We start from the raw sequence: 12,793 nt of genomic DNA on the forward strand, positions 1-12,793 counted from the left end.
GGGCACTGAGTGGCGACTGTGGACTTCCCTGGATCTGTCCTCCCTGCACTCTGTGCCTCTTTCCATGCTGGATTATGTGCTCCTGGGGCTGGACTTGGATCCCTTCATTTTCATATCCCCTCAGCTTCCACGGCCTATTTAAGGGTCATTTTCAAATTTTAGATTCTCAGGGTGGGCACCACTGTCCCTGGGAAGCATCGCATACAATGATGGGGCATTTTTGGTTTCTACAATGCTGGGGACATCCAACCAGCGTTCCTGGAGGGAGCTGGCATGCTGGACATCCTGCAGTGGCGGGTGGGCGGAGACTGACCTGGGGTTGGTTCAGAACTTTACCAAGAGCTGTTCATCATTTTGAAAACTCACATCAAAGATAGCCACACCATTTGTTCTGCTGAGTCACCACCAGCACCACACACCTATGCCAGTGCGAGTGTGCATGACCCACTCTGCCTCAGGCCACCTGCATCAGACTTCGCTTCTTTCTAGAAAGACCTGCATCTTTCTATGCTTTCTGGTATAGTCAGCCTAAGCGCTTACACATGGAAATTATTATATATATATAATTGCTTTCCCCAGCCTGGGCAACATGGCGAAAACCTGTCTCTAAAAAAATACAAAAATTAGCCAGGTGTGGTGGCACCTGCCTGTAGTCCCAGCTACTTGAGAGGCTGAAGTGGGAGGACTGCTTGAGCCCTGCAGTGAGCCATGATCGCACCACTGTACTCCAGCCTGGGTGACAGAGAGAGACCGTGCCTCAAAAATTAATTAATTTATTTATTAAAATAAGTTGTTTGCCTTTTATTTCTTCTTTCCATTAGAGTTAGGGCATTATAAGGGTCATTTTTTAAATCATGTGGATAAATATCTGGGAATTTCCTTTTAGGACAGGAAAGAGGATATTACGAAACATGTTATTAAGGGGGGAGTCTGGAAGGGTGGAGACTCACCGCCCAGGTCAGCCAGGCGTGCTCGATGGGGAGCCCCTCTGAGGCCACCCTGCCTATCCTTCCCCGCAGGCCTGGCCTCCACCACACCCTTCTCAGCCTCTACCCTATAAGGCCATGTGAGGGCTGAGCGGCAGACAGAATGAATGGGCTTCCCTGGCCGGTGGCTTTCACGGCTCCCTGGAGCACAGGGAGTGGAAGGCTGTGGAGAGCTGGGACTGAGCAGCCTCCCAGGAGAGGAAGCTCCACAGCAACCCCTGCCCTGGGAGTCCCCGATTGGAGGCAGGCTCCATAGCTGCCGCTGGGCAAGCCAGACTTTGAACTGCAAGCAAGGAAAATGACCTGTCTGTGACGCCTGCTACTTCCCTCTAGACAGGTGCACACACACGCCCATGGGACAGATGGGTCTAGAAAATGTGAGTCAGGACAGATCAGAGCCTCGAAGGCTCCTGGGGCCAGAATGGAGGGAGAGAAGGGAAATCTGTCCCTTGTCTTGGTTCCTTCCCCAGACCTGTGTTCTGGGTTTGGTGTCACTGGTGGAGATGGCGAATGGCTTGCCTAGGGGGTGGTGAGGCCACAGCTGGCCTGGCCTGAGACCTGAAGGCCTAGACAGCTTGGATTCAGGGGGCTTCGGGCTCCAGACCTACCTCGATGCTTCAGGGATGGGGCCCCCATAGTGCACCACCGTCTGCAGAGACCCCTGGATGCAATGGGGGTTCAACCATGCCCCCACCTCCCTGGAGGGCCAGGGCCTTGCTCTGGTCCCCAGCCCCACCAGCACTTCCAGGCTGGTTCCAGGGAGGCTGGGAAAAAGCTGGCCCTGGCCGTCCTTCCACAGTTGTTCTTGGAACCAAAAATGTTTATTTCCCAGTCTTTTGGTAGCTCCTGCAGGGAGGGACGTTCACGGGCAGGCTGAAGGGGAAATGGAGGCCCAGGACAGGGTGGTAACTCATCCGGGTCATCCTGTGCCTCCCTGCCCAGCCCTGGCATGTGTGGAACCCAGGTCCAGATCATGTCAAAGCGAACCTGGGTCCCAGCAGTCAGCGGGACCCCTCCTCTCTCAGGGCCCTGGTGGACTCCCCAGAGGACGCTGCCTTCAGCCAGCCTGTGGATCTGTGTGTCTTTGCTGGACTGCCTCTGGGACCACCCGCCTCCACCAACCTGCCAGGACAGAAGGACAGGTAGGGTCAGGCTGCCAGTCTGTCCCTCCAGCTCAGGAGTGGGACTGGCCTGGGATGATGGTCTGGTACCTGCTCTGGATAGGGTGCAGTGGTCAGGCTGTGCAGGAGAAGGTCAGAGAATGGTGTGGGGCCATGTGTGCCCAGGGCCAGCAGCAGAGACACAGCTGAGATCCCAGAGTGGCCACCACCTCCAGGGCAGCCAAGTCCTTGAGCCATTCTCAGGTCCTACCACCCTTGGACTCAGCCACTGAAGGCTCAAGTTCTTCGCCCGGACCTCCCCAGTCAAAGTGCTCAGCACAGGAAGCGCCGTGGGCCTGGGTGGGGGTCAGCTATCCTCCCCAGGCTCTGGCCAACAGGCATCAGCTATTTTGTTATTATTATTTTCAATTTGTGGGGTACATGAGATGTTTTGATTCAGGCATGCAATGTGAAATAAGCACATGACGGAGAATGGGACATATACCCGTTCGAGCATTTGTCCTTTGTGTTGCTGGCAGTCCAATTACACTCTAAGTCATTCCAAAATGTACAGTTATTGACTACAGCCACCCTGTTGTGCTATCAAATAGTAGGTCTCATTCAATCATTCTATGTTTTGTACCCATTAAGCATCCCCATCCCCTTCCAAGCCCCCCGCTACCCTTCCCAGCCTCTGGTAACCATCCTTCTACTCTCTATGTCCATGAGATCAATCACTTTGATTTTTAATTATTAATTATATTTATTTATGTATTTATCTTGAGACAGAGTCTCACTCTGTTGCCCAGGCTGGAGTGCAGTGGTGTGATCTCGGCTTGCTGCAACCACCGCCTCCCGGGTTCAATTGATTCTCATGCCTCAGCCTCCCAAGTAGCTGGGATTACAGGCGAGTGCCACCATGCGCGACTAATTTTTGTATTTTTTGTAGAGACGGGGTTTCGCCATGTTGCCCAGGCTGGTCTCAAACTCCTGAGCCCAAGCAATCCTCCGGCCTTAGCCTCCCAAAGTGCTGGGATTACAAGCACGAGCCACCGCGCCCAGCTATTTTGATTTTCACATCCCACAAATAAGTGCAAGGTTTGTCCTTCTGTGAACTCTCTTGACTTTTCATGCTGTGCCCACCTATAAAGAGAATACCACTCCCCTGCAAGTGCCCTCACCCAGGGGAAATGCACAGATGGCTTGAGGGGTCCCACAGGTGGCTGGACACCCGTGCACTTCAATGTCAGGGACATGCTCCCACTATCTTGTGCTCCTATGTGGGCTGGAAAATGTCCCCCTAAAATTCATTTCCACCCAGCGCTCACAAGGTGACCTTATCTGGAAATAGGACCCTTGCAGATGTAATTAGTTAAGATCTGGTCATACTGGAGTAGCATGGTTCTCCAGCACCAGAGGCCAGGAGAGACGCAGGGATCAGATTCTCCCTCCAAGCCTTCAGAAGGAGCTAACGCTACCGATCTGATGTCAGGATTCTGGCCTCCGGAACTGGGAAAGAATCAATTGCTGCTGTTTTCAGCTGCCCAGCTGTGCTCACTTGTTACGGGAGCCCCGGCAGACTGATAAGCCACCAGCCATGGTTCCTTTCCCAAGGCCACCTCATGGTCCAATGTGGCGCCTGGGCTTCAGACGGTATATCTGCATTCCAGCCATCAGGAGAGGGAGGAGGGAGAATGCTGAAGGCACAACCTCCCCCTTGAGGGACTCTTCCCAGAAATTGTGCACATCATTTCTGCCTTCATTTGGCCAGAGATTAATCACTTAGTGGTATGTGCCCAGCTAAAAATGTTTGGTTTGGCTGGGCGCAGTGGCTCATGCCTGTAATCCCAGCACTTTGAGAGACTGAGGTGGGCGGATCACTTGAGGTCAGGAGTTCGACACCAGCCTGAACAACATGGCGAAACCCCATCTCTACTAAAAATACAAAATTGGCCGGGTGTGGTGGTAGGCGCCTATAATCCCAGCTACTCGAGGGCTGAGGCATGAGAATCGCTTGAACCCGGGAAGTGGAGGTTGCAGTGAGCCGGGATCATACCATTACACTCCAGCCTGGGCAACAGAGTGATATTCTGTCTCAAAAACAAAAACACATACACAAAAAATTTGGTTTTATTCCTTTTATTCCTCTGGGACAGGGGAAGAAGAAAGATGGAGGTGCTAAACTGCACAAACCACAATAAACAACCTTCCTCTATTAGATGCTTCTGGCCCCCAAGTCCCAAGACCCTCTGATGGAGCCAGTGCTTTCAGCACCTCCATGAGCAGCTCACCACCTTGCTAGCTCCCTTTCTCCCCAACTCCAAAGCTCCTTCTAGGCCCCCTTCTAGGCCAGGACACCCCAGGTCAACCCCAGTGCCCCCTCGGGACCACACACCCTCCGCCCACTTCGGCACTGAGATGTAAAAGGCTCCCAGGCACGAGGACCCCACTTCCTTGAAGGCAGTTCTGAGACCCGGAGTCTCACCCTGCTCCTCTTCCCACCTCACCTTAGAGGGCTTATGGACGTATTCCTTCCTAATGAATCCATTGCTCTTCCTAAGAGGAAATCTGGAGAAAGAAATGACCTTCGTCTGCTACCATGGGACCCCATTACCTTTCCAGCCTGCTTGGTGGGTTGGACTTCCCCGCCCACAGCCAGAAAACCCTCAAATTCAAAGTGTCTCTTCCCTCCACCCCCGCCGGCTAACGGGCCTGGAGTAAAGGACACGGTGAGGTCCAAGCTGCACAGGCTTCCTCAGCCTCAGAGCTCTCAAGGGGTGGGTTGAAGGCTTTCTTTTTCTTTTTTTTTTTTTTTAATTTTTTTTTTTTTTTTTTTTTTTTGAGACGGAGTCTCGCTCTGTCGCCCAGGCTGGAGTGCAGTGGCCGGATCTCAGCTCACTGCAAGCTCCGCCTCCCGGGTTTACGCCATTCTCCTGCCTCAGCCTCCCGAGTAGCTGGGACTACAGGCGCCCGCCACCTCGCCCGGCTAGTTTTTTGTATTTTTTAGTAGAGACGGGGTTTCACCGTGTTAGCCAGGATGGTCTCGATCTCCTGACCTCGTGATCCGCCCTTCTCAGCCTCCCAAAGTGCTGGGATTACAGGCTTGAGCGACCACGCCCGGCCTGAAGGCTTTCTTGAAAGCAGGGAGTCCCCACCTCCCCAAAGCCCTTCCCACAGACGTCTCTCACTCTCCACGTGTTTTCTGGCTGGTCCCAGGGACTCCCTTGCTTCTAGAAGGATGAATCCCAGAGATTTTTGGCTCCCAAATGGGACTCCAGTGCTAGGAGCGCCTCCTGGGAGCTGGGACCCGCTGCACCCTGTAGTTATGGGACTGGAAGATGGCTGCCAGGTCTTCAACCCGCAACGTGGGGAACGCTATCTCGACGTGTTCATCCTGAGGGCTGGGGGCGCTGACGGGCCAGGGAGCAGCTCTCTGAGCCTCAGCTGTCTGTATTTGATGACGCTGCCCCTTGGGTCTGTGCCAGTGTTCTCGTGTCAGCCTCCGGATGTACCCAGACCCTTGCAGGCCAACCTCTGTCAAGACAGCCCCAGCCCTCAGATAGGGTTTGCTTAGATCTAAAGGGTGGGCAGGGCTCATGTCACTTTTTTCTGGATAGCTTCTAAGCCTTGATTCAAAGCAGGGGCTGAAAATACCAAGGGGAGTGGGTGACTTGACTCCATTTACTAGAAGCATCTGAGCCTGGACAAACTGCTGCCACACTGCACATAACTTCAGCACATCTGCCTCCTTCAGCACCTCCGCCTCCTTCAGCACCTCCCCCAGGATCCCGGGGCCCCTTTCCAGGACCTGGTCCAGGCATGGAGAAAGAGGAGGACACAGGTGCTCCCCTATCACAGAGGGAGGGAGCAGGGGGCCCCCAGAGCTGAGATGCAGCCACTTGTTCTTTCCTCCTGCCTCCTGGGCAGGAAGGGAGGCCTGGGATGGAGGCCGGCTCTGCCAGGGAGCCTGTAAGAGTGCAGACTCTGCCTTGCAAGTGATCAGTGTGAAGCGCTCGAGTCAAAAGGGATCCTTTACCCAATACGCTCACAGGCATTTTAGAAAGTCAAGAGGGTGCAGCCACGCCAGGGTAAGGACTAGGTCACCAGGCTTCAGGGAAGACCCTGGAAGGCCTCGATCGCTCCTCTCTAGTTCTCAGCAGACCCAAGGTTACCCAGGCAGAGCTGACATGCAGTCCCAGTCCCACACAGCGCTGAAAGCGGAGCGGAGAGGGAGAGAGCCGGACGGAAGCTCAAGGGCCGAAGGCACTGTGAAGTCCTACTTCCAGCCCTGCAGAGCGGGACCAGCTCCACCTCTGACTTCTCGGGGATGTGAGCCAAGGAAGGCTCTTTTGGCTTAAGCTGTTTCAAGACAAGTTCCTGTCACTGAACATGGAGGATCTCTTCTTTCCTAAGACACCGGACAGCTCTGATCTGTCCTTTGTAAGGAGTTCAGGCAGGGAGGGAAAGGGCCAGGGGCCGGACCAGAGAGAACTTACAATAAGGGACTCTGGTGGGCCTGGGCTGCCGGCCGGGCAGCTCCACAGTCAGGGGCTGGGGGCTAAGCCGGGGCGTGCTGAGAGGGGGCGGCTTGGGGGCTGGTGATGGGAGGAAAACAGTGAACCTAGGACGCCCAGATGGGGACTGACTCTCCACTCCAGGGCGTATGTTTTCTGGGCACCTCTCGCCTCCTGACCGCTGGGCTGGCAGAGATGGACCTGGGTTCCTGGAAATGACGGCCTAGGGGAGGAGGGGGTGCACCTGGGGCCGGGTCGGGCTGTGCTGGCTGCTCCCCAAGACTCTACCTGAGTCCCCCGCGGCAACCAACCCCAATCCTTCCCACGCCGGAGATCACTGCAGTGGCCCACCCTTCGTTAAGTTTACTGGGTAAAAATCCCTCCAGTCCCTCGCTCGCTCCTCTTGGCTGGAGGCCGCGGGACCGGGCTCACCCCCGCCCGCCAGGGCCCAGATCGGGAACTGGCCCCCGCGCCAGTCTGGCTGCGTCTGGGCCGCTTCCTGGGCTGCTCGGCCGGCCGGTTGCTCCCGCTGAGACATTTATCCCCTGGGGAGGCTGCCCCGCCTGCACTGGCTGCGGGTCTGTCCTTGGAGTTGGCTGCGGTACCCAGTGGGACGGCAGCTGGGCTTTCTTGGCCGCAGATGCTGCCGGGGCCCTGCCTAGGGCCCTTGAGTTCCAGCAGAGGCACCCAGACTGCTGAGCCAGAAGATTTGCGTTTCTTTTCTTTTCTTTTTTTTTTTGAGACAGTCTTGCTCTGTCACCAGGCTGGAGTGCAGTGACGCACAATCTCAGCTCACTGCAACCTCTGCCTCCCAGGTTCAAGTGATTCTCCTGCCTCAGCTTCCCAAGTAGCTGGGATTACAGGCACCCACCACCACACTCGGCTGATTTTTTGTGTGTTTTTAGTAGAGACGGGGTTTCACCATGTTGGCCAGGCTCGTCTCGAACTCCTGACCTCAAGTGATCTGCTCGCCTCGGCCTCCCAAAGTCCTGGGATTACAGGCATGAGCCACCACGCCTGGCCCCAGATTTGCATTTCTAGCAAGTTCTTGGGTAACGCGGCAGTAGTGGTTCCGTCCTTCCAAACTCCCTCCTCAACAGGCCTATGGTTTCTCTTTCAGTTTCAAATTTCTGTCACCAGTAAAAGACAGGAGCAGAAAGGAGTTCTACAGGGTACCCTTGACTTTGGGTTCAGCAGATCTCATGGGACATTCATTGTAGGTGGGGAGAAGGGTGAAGGGAGAGTTAAGGTTACTATGTGCACCCTCTAGTCGCATGAATTCTGTTTAGTGGTAAGATTAACCAACCATTTGTTAGCTAAGTTCTCGCTTTGTCTCATACACACCCCCTCTCTAGACCATATGTGGGTCTAACTGCAAAAGTAATCATCGTAATGCAACGTTTGCTTGGGGCAAGAAGGCCTAGTGTTTAGACTAAGTCGACAATGAGGCCAGGAAATGCTTTGTGGCTTGCAAAAATCCCTTCTGCCTCTGAAAGGAAGGGATGACCACATGAATAAAGATGTTCTCTGGACCAGGCACAGTGGCTCACGCCTATAATCCCCGCACTTTGGGAGGCCAAGGCGGGTGGGTCACGAAGTCAGGAGTTTGAGACCAGTCTGACCAACATGGTCAAAACCCGTCTCTACTAAAAATACAAAAGTTAGCTGGGTGTGGTGGCAGGCGCCTGTAATCCCAGCTACTCAGGAGGCTGAGGCAGGAGAATCACTTGAACCAGGGAGGCAGAGGTTGCAGTGAGCTGAGGTTGTGCCATTGCACTCCAGCCTGGGTGACAACAGCGTGACTCCATCTCAAAAAAAAAAAAAAAAAAAAGACGCTCTCTGTGTGCCACATCTTGCTGGTCACCCAGGTGTGTTGACCTGCCAGGAAACTACCCAAATGTGGTCACTTTAGCATCTATTCCTCCAGCTTAAACCAACATGCCACCCTCTGGGCTAACATCCTGAACCCTGTGATGTGCTTTTTTAAACTTGCTCAGAAAGTGACAGTCCTCATGAAAAGTCTTAAGTGTCTATGTCTATGAACACCACTGATGAAAGCCCCAGCAATCTCTCCAAGTGTGCTTGCTTGGAAACCACCTGGGAATCCAGTCTTGCTCTTCCAGATGTTCATTTTGAGGCCTGAGTTTTTCTGCCAACCTCATCCAGGCCACAGAACAACTGGGGCAGTGATGCGGCTCACATCCTTGGGACAGGGGAGGAAGGACACACACTAGAGGCCACGGTGGCTACTCAGTGACTTTCAGGGGTTGCCTGCTTTACCGCCCACCGAGAGCTCTTTTGGGAGATGAATATTTCCACCCGGTGTGCTCTCCTTCCAAGAAATCTTCAGCTTCCAGATATAAACAGCTTTGGGAAGGGGAGTGGGAGGAGAAGCAGCCTTTGGGAGACAACTGTTCCTCCACCTCTACATGGACTCCGGGCTGGGAAGATGGATGGAACTGCATCCCCCACACGTCATGAGTTTTGAGCAGTGACCAAGATCCAACTTTCCTGGAAGGAAACGTTGTTCGCTTAAGCAGTGTCTTGTAATTCATCTCTTGATTTATGCCAGGCATTTCAGTACGTTCCTCCTCCAACCCACTGATTAGATCCAGGCGCTGGGCTTGCTCAGAAACACGCTCTTGGTCTGAACTCCCCCTGCAGGAGCTCCCGGATGAGGCAACTGTGTTTAGTCTAGCTGGCCGCTGGTCTGCCTGGGTGGGTCGGGCTCACTGTGCTTGATTTAGGTGGCTTCACCCTTTCATGCAACTCAGGAAAGTAACGTTTACCAACTCTCCCTCTTTGCTTGTGGTCTCAGCTTTCTGCCTTCCAATGAAGACAGCAGCCAGGAAGATGCCTGCTATGCCTGCAAAGATGACTTCATTCATGAACTGTGTGTAGCAGGCCACAGAGGAGTGTGGCGTCCTGCCCCTAAAGTGCTCAGGGCTGGGGCCCACAGAGGGCTCTAGGCTGCAGAAGAATCAGCTGTGTCCCCCTCCGGAATGCAGAGCTCCGCCAGTCCCTTTGATGTCCAATGCAAGGCTGAAGATGTTGGCTACAGCGTTCTGCATATGCCAAGTATTAATTTGAGGTTAAGTTTTTCCCAGCACCAGTGTCATTATGATCCTAGAATCTGAGTGATGGGTGTATGGCGATTCACCAAACTATCCTCTGGTTTTGCATACGTTTGAAATTTTCATAATTAAACAATTTAGAAAGTCATCTTGGGCCCATTGGCAGTATGTTTCCTATTTTGGGAAAACCGGGGTGCTCAAACAAGAACATTTGGGCCAAATGCGATGCTTTGGCAGGTCCTAAGAGTGGGGAAGTTGAGGCAGCTGGTTCAATGTATTGCTATGAACTCATGGAATATACACAGCAGAGCCAACCTAGAGACCGCCTGGAGGAAGCTTCCGATCTAAGCAGCTTTGCCTGTTGTGACAAAAGTATCCTTTGTACTCCCACCAGAACACACCGAATAAGTTAAATAGACTGAGATTGATTCAGAGATTTTCCCACCTTAATATTTGCATTATGCATTACACAACTGTTCAGGATTTGAAGAAAGTCTTAAATTGTAACTAAGGGATTATAGCAGTTTAATAATTTTTAAACTGTATCAAACCATACCTATTTGTTCCATATCACTCCTAGTCACAGGGATGATACAATTCAGAAACCAACCCAGATCCCTGACAACTTGAGCTACTGGTAAGAAGCTAGCTACTTCTGTATTTACTATAAGAAAATGAACCACCTCCCCCATTGCTGAGGCCACTTTTAGTTGATATGACATTGTGAAATAAGAAAAATATATAATTAGGCCAGGCACAGTGGCTCATGCCTGTAATCCTAGCACTTTGAGAGGCTGAGGCGGGCGGATCACCTGAAGTCAGGAGTTCGAGACCAGCCTGGCCAACATAGTGAAACCCTGTCTCTACTAAAAATACAAAAACTAGGTGGGCGTGGTGGCGAGGGCCTGTAATCCCAGCTACTTGGGAGGCTAAGGCAGGAGAATCATTTGAACCCAAGAGGCAGAGGTTGCAGTGAGCTGAGATTGCACCACTGCACTCCAGCCTGGATGACAAGAGCAAAACTCCATCTAAAAAAAAAAAAAGAAAAGAAAAATATATAATTGGTCTCTGCCCCTGGTTCCCGGCACAGAGCTCCTAAAATTCTTGTCATTTCCTGAGTGATAGGGGCACTAGGTGGATCTTTTTGTTCTATTTGGTCTTTGTCCCTTGCTCCTGATGAGGGATCCTAATCCTTGGAATGTCATGGGTGATGGGAACATCTAGTATTCTAATGAGATGACTCTTGGTGGGCTGGTCACCAGAAAAACCAAGCCATGGTTAGAAGCTTGGAACTTTCAGCCCCATCCCCATCTTCTGGGATAGGAAGAAAGGCCAGAGATTGAGTTAATAATCGATTGTGCCTGCCATGCGCGGTGCCTCACGACTGTAATCCCAGCACTTTGGGAGGCCGAGGCAGGCGGATCACCTGAGATCGGAAGTTCGAGACCAGCCTGACCAATATAGAGAAACCCTGTCTCTACTAAAAATACAAAATCAGCTGGGCATGGTGGTGCATGCCTGTAATCCCAGCCACTTGGGAGGCTGAGGCAGGAGAACCGTTTGAATCCTGGAGGCGGAGGTTGCAGTGAGCCGAGATCGCACCATTGCGCTCCAGCCTGGGCAACAAGATCGAAACTCCGTTTCAATAATAATAATAATAATAATAACAACAACAACAACAATCGATTGTGCCTGTGTTATGAAACCTCTGTAAAAATCCCTGAACTACAGCGTTTGAAGAGCTTCTAGACTGCTGAACCATGGAGGTAACTGGAGAGGGCATGGAAGTTCTGCGCCCCCATCCTTTGCCCTGGGTACTGCCTCATCTGGCTGTTTATCTGTATCCTTTGTCACATTCTTTATAATGAGCCAGTACATGTGTTTCCTTCTATAAGCCATCCTAGTAAATTAATGGAACCCTCATTTATAGCCATTTGGCTAGAAGTATAGATGACAACTGCTACTTTTGACTGGCATCTGAGGTAGGGGACAGTCTTGTGGGACTGAGCCTTTGACCTATGGGATCTGATTCTAACTCCAGTCATTAGCTAGTATCAGAATTGAATTGTAGGACAATCAGTTAGTGTCTGCTGGATAGTTGCTTAGCGTGTAGGGAAAAACCTCCGTACGTCTGCTGTCAAAAGCGTTGTGTCACACCTGTAATCCCAGCACTTTGGGAGGCCAAAGCAGGAGGATTGCTTGAGCCTAGGTGTTCGAGACAAGCCTGGGCAACAAAGTGGGACCCCATCTCTAAAAAAAAAAAAAATTAAAAAAATAAAAAAGCTGAGCATAGTAGTGCGTGCTTGTAGTCCTAGCAGCTAGTTGGGAGGCTGAGGCAGGAGGATCACTTGAGCCCGGAAGGTCGAGGCTGCAGCAAGCTATGACTGTGCCACTTCACTCTAGCCCAGGCAACAGAACTAGACTCTGTCTCAAAAAAAAAAAAAAAAAAAAAAAAAAAAAAAAAAAAAGTGTTGAGTGTGAGAAGAGTAAAAACAGTTTGGTTTTTCCTATCTCAGACATAGAAATTATGTTTATATTAGTTTATATTCATCTGGCCTCTTTTGGTTGCAAGTGACAGAAACCCAACTTGAACAAGTTTATTTATTAAATTTTTTTTTTATACAGACGGATTTTTTTTTTTTTTGTACAGATGGATGTTGCTGTGTTGTCTAGGCTGGTCTGAAACTCCCAACCTCAAGCAATTCTCCCACCTTGGCCTCCCAAAGTGCTGGGATTATAGCCATGAGCCACCATGCAGGTCCAAACCAGTCGAAATTAAAAAGACAGTTGAAGTTGGATGCAGTAATATGTGTAATCCCAGCACTTTGAGAGGCTGAGGCAGGCAGATGGCTTGAGCTCAGGAGTTTGAGATCAGCCTGGGCAACATGGTAAAACTCTGTCTCTACAAAAAGTACAAAAATTAGCTGGGCATGGTGGCACATGCCTGTAATCCCAGCTATGAGGAAGGCTGAGGTGGGAGGATTGTTTCAGCCCAGGAAGCAGAGGTTGCAGCAAGCTGAGATTGCACCACTGCACTCCAGCCTGGGTGACAGAGTAAGACCCTGTCTTAAAAAAAGAAAAAATAAAAAAGACAGTTGATTGGAAGGATGCTGGAGGAG

The sequence above is a fragment of the Macaca mulatta genome, chromosome 12, assembly GCF_049350105.2.
Source record: "Macaca mulatta isolate MMU2019108-1 chromosome 12, T2T-MMU8v2.0, whole genome shotgun sequence".
Classification (NCBI taxonomy): domain Eukaryota; kingdom Metazoa; phylum Chordata; class Mammalia; order Primates; family Cercopithecidae; genus Macaca; species Macaca mulatta.